The 4,416-nt window shown below is 37.7% G+C and overlaps 1 non-coding gene across 1 annotated transcript; it reads right to left on the bottom strand.

The window, feature by feature from the left end:
* Positions 1 to 2,377: 2,377 nt before the first annotated feature.
* Positions 2,378 to 2,449, bottom strand: trnad-guc. The gene has a single exon. It is a non-coding gene; the product is annotated as a tRNA-Asp (tRNA).
* Positions 2,450 to 4,416: the final 1,967 nt, after the last annotated feature.

Here is a 4,416-nt window from a genome sequence, read left to right as displayed (position 1 = left end):
TGGTGGTTGCCAGGACTGTAAACAGTCAGAAGAAAGAAAACAAATGATTTTGTGTAGCCTAAAAACATTAAAGCATCAGATTTATTATTAATAATAGAATTTAAATCTCTTTACCGTCAACTGTTGAGGATTCTGGTTCACCTGATGCATCAGAAGACCTGGACACCGTTGCAGCTGGACCTAATTATAGAACAATTATTATTGGAACAATATTTTTTTCCTCCCATGCTCTGATCGAGGTGGCAGCTTCTGTTTCTCCTCCCCCGTTTTTTTCCTTCTTCCTGCTCTGCTCTCTGTGTGTGTCTGAAGCGCCTGGGTCTCATCTCCCGAACATAAATTAAGAAGATTATGGATTTGGTATCGTGGACGTTCAACTCTATTGATAAGATTTTTTCATCAAAACGACAAGGTCCTGGGGGACCGGCGTGTCCAGCTGAGACTCACGCTGTGGGGTACGTCATGGATTCGTGGGGAGTGTGGCAATTGATGTGCATTACAGTTTTGTCTCAAGAGGATGTTGAAGACGTTTACATATTTGGACTTACGATAGCAGGGACTCTGCTTTTTGGCATCGGCGGGGCTCTGTTTTATCGACTTTTGAAAAAGACATCAGGAGCAGTTTCGGCCATGGAAAAGCTTCCGAGTCAGTGTGAAGGTCTGGTCCTCGCTGTGGGAACTTTAAATCGTCTGGTCTACGAGCTTAACCGTAAGGTGGAGGCGATTGAGAATCGCAGACCACCTGCGGCTTCTGGGACTCGTCAGCGTGGTGGGTTCGACCTTGAAGGAGACTCATAGCATGGATCAGTGGAATGTAATCCCACAATTAGGCATTTTCGGAACCAGAACACCCAGATGGACTCAAGGCTGAAGAAAAAAATCTGTCTGCCTGAAGAAAAAACAAAAATCAAGCTTATCTGAATCAGACTCCCAATGGCCTCGGAGACAGGCTGACTGTCAAATTTCTCCTGGGACATGAGTACCCAAGGACAAAAGCTTCATCTATCGTACCCCCCAAGAACTTTCTGTGCAGGCTTATCAGAACTGCTGGCTGGAACAACATCTTCAGAAACTGTGGCTGATCTGAAAAAATGCTCATGGACAAATCTCAACACCTCGATGTCAAATGCAAATGTAATCATGTTTAAATTGTGCTTGCTGGTAGAGTTTTTTGATGTCTCAAATCGTGTCCTGATAGACAAGATGTGAAAGATCTTTTTTTTATAATACCACTATCTACCCTCATGTTTCTCCCCCTTTTCCTATCTAAGAATATTATCTGATAAGGATAAAATGGCCGCGCTCTCCTGTAGTTGCAGCTTCGTGCACTCCTCTCATCTTTCGGACGACTGTACGTACATATTCGCGTTGTACCTCGGTGCAATTCCAATAAAGTTTATTCTGATTCTGATATCTCCATCAGTTCATAGTCCTTTGACATGCAGTGCAATGATGACAAACAGCAATATTGTAACAGGAACTTGACCAGAAGACAAGAACACAAAAGGTCAAGGCTCAGTTTTGGAGGGTTATTCATTGTAAGAGAGAATAACACTCCAGTCCTGAAACCTCCTATTTTAAGATTTTTTTTTTAAATTCAGAGTCAGAGTTTCTTTTTTTTGTCATTCGCACCACATGTGGTATGTGGTGAAACGAAATTGTGTACACAGGGTCCCAGTTACATCCAACAATAAAATGTAAAATAAAACGGTAATAAAATCTAAGATAAGAAGAAATATATGAACTAATTCAATCACACATACATCCCAATTAATTATCACACAGTACACTGAGCTCAGTTATGAATATTCAGCATAGTTCAAAAAAGTTTTTATGGCCTGCAGCAAGGAAATTATTACAGGAAATAAATATATTTTCCATTATGCTCATATATATGTAGCTCTAAAGATCAAAAGGTACTCAAGGTGCAGTTAAAGGCAGGAAGGACATAAAATATAATTAAAAACAGATGATTTATTAGCCCCAGAGTTCTTTATTTATGTTTTTTATTTACTTGTACTGTAATCAGATATCCAATTTTGATTATACGCTGATATGATATTAAAAAAATATTTTATAATCTCACTAAACAAAAACATACATTTTGTTACAGATTGAAACAGAATCTATGATTTTGTAAAAATGCTGACTTTATCCTATCACAGTGTGTTTAGTGGTCAAAAATATAATACATCCGTAGTGGTTTAGCACTAGAAAATGAATGGGAAACGGTTTAGGGCGGTTTAGCTAAACAATTCTCTATGCTCGACAATAATAGACAATCGTTAAAAAAAACATATGTAATGAAAAGTGAATAGAAGAAATTATATTAAAACGAAACAAAATACAGCTAACTTCACCACCCAAAACGAAAAAGTTTCTCCCCGTCGGGGAATTGAACCCCGGTCTCCCGCGTGACAGGCGGGGATACTGACCACTATACTAACGAGGAGCTATGTTACCATTCTTACAGGTCAAAATATAAAATTTTCAAAGTTGTATGAATACAAGTCAGGTAGATGTTCCATTGAATTATTCCAGAAAATCGGGCTACATTTTTAAACGAAATAATTCTTTATTGTGCATATGAACATGTCATTGAGTGCAGGTGAAATTCACGTAATTGTAAGTCAGAATGCTCTAGTTTAATTTAAACTAAATACTTCCCGTGTAAACAATCACGATCCTCATCAATGAGGGTTAGTTTGCGACACTTTAATTTTTTAATTCATTTAATTTTATCTCGTTTTGGTATAACCCTTTTTGGACCCATGATGCAGCGCGGGATGTGGTGAAACCTGGCCGGAGCGGATGGATGACGGAGAGAGAAAAGATGAGTCAGCAATTTGGTAAGGCGGTTGGCAGCGGCTGGGCTGTGAATGGGCAGGAGGTTGCAGAGGGAAGTTCTGGATCAGGAAGTGAGTTTGATGAAATGGAAGAAAATAGTGGCGGAAATGAAGAAGATTGGAGTAAGTTAGCTGCTTCAAAAAGCAGAAAAAAGCGTAAAAAGCAGACATCAGCTGAAGATATTTCTAACCCAGAAAAGGATGAGGAAAATGAACTAGTAACTAAGAAACCAAAAGATGAGTATAAAGTTATTATTAAATTAAATCAAGAGGGAGAATCTTTTGGTGAATGGAACCCAATACAATTAACCAAAACAATAAATAAACTAATAGGTGAAGTCCTTAGCGCTAAGGTTTTACGAAGCGGAGCACTTTTTGTTCATTGCAGAGACAGCATTCAACAAGGAAAGGCAATTAAGATTCACAAAATGGAAGGAAAGAAAGTTCAGAGCAGTCTGGTTGAAAACAAAAAAATGGGTAGAGGAGTCATTAGTGGAGTCCCTTTAAAAATCTCAAATGAAGAAATTCAAGCAAACATACGTGGAGCAAAAGTGAAAGAAATTAAACGTCTGCAAACAACAAGAAATGGAGAACGATGTAACAGCTTGTCAGTCTTGATTAAATTTGAAGGTGAATGTTTACCAAGTAAAGTCTACATAGGCTATATGAGCTATGATGTGAAACAATACATTCCTCCTCCGTTAAGGTGTTTTAAATGCCAGAAATTTGGACATGTAGCAGCAATCTGTAAAGGAAAACAACGATGTGGAAGATGTGCAGGTGAACATGAATATGGGAAATGTGAAAAAGAGGCAAAAATTAAATGTTGTAACTGTGGAGAAGAACACACTTCTGCTTACCGTGGATGTCAATACAGTAAAAGAGCAGAGGAAATCCAAAAAGTGAAACTCGCTCAAGGGATAACTTATGCTGAAGCTGTGAAAAGAATCCCAAATCAACCAGAGAAGCCAAAACCAACAGTGACATCAAATATAAAACCAAAAACTTGTGATGGATGCTCTAAAATACCTAATGATTCAATGATAGTGAACAAAAAGGATTTTGTGCTGTTTATGGTGGAAGTGATTAATTGTTCAGCTCAGACAGTAAAGAAAACTGAAAAGATTAAAATCATAGTGAGGGCTGCAGAAAAATATCTAGATGTTAAAGACCTTGGTTGGGAAGCTGTAGAAAATATGATAGGTAAAGGAGTAACACCAACTCAGTCAGAAGGTGCTACTTCCACATGGTCATAAACATATTTCAATGGAACGCTAGAAGTCTCATCTCAAATGGTCAAGATTTTAAACATTACATATCACAACTACAAGAAAAACCACATATCATCTGTATTCAGGAAACCTGGTTAAAACCAGAATTAGATTTTGTTTTACATGGGTACACTGCCATCAGAAGAGATAGAGGTAATGGAAGGGGTGGAGGAATAATGATCCTTGTACAAAATAATATAGGTTACAGTATAATCCATATAGGAAAAGAGCATGAATACATTACTATTAAAATATGGACAGGTAGGGATGAAATGATCATTATTAATTATTATAATCCATGT

The sequence above is a fragment of the Nematolebias whitei genome, chromosome 8 (genome assembly GCF_014905685.2).
Source record: "Nematolebias whitei isolate Nwh7 chromosome 8, NemWhi1, whole genome shotgun sequence".
Classification (NCBI taxonomy): domain Eukaryota; kingdom Metazoa; phylum Chordata; class Actinopteri; order Cyprinodontiformes; family Rivulidae; genus Nematolebias; species Nematolebias whitei.
The sequence above is the reverse complement of the archived record's forward strand: the minus strand, read 5'-3'. Positions and strand labels throughout refer to the sequence as shown.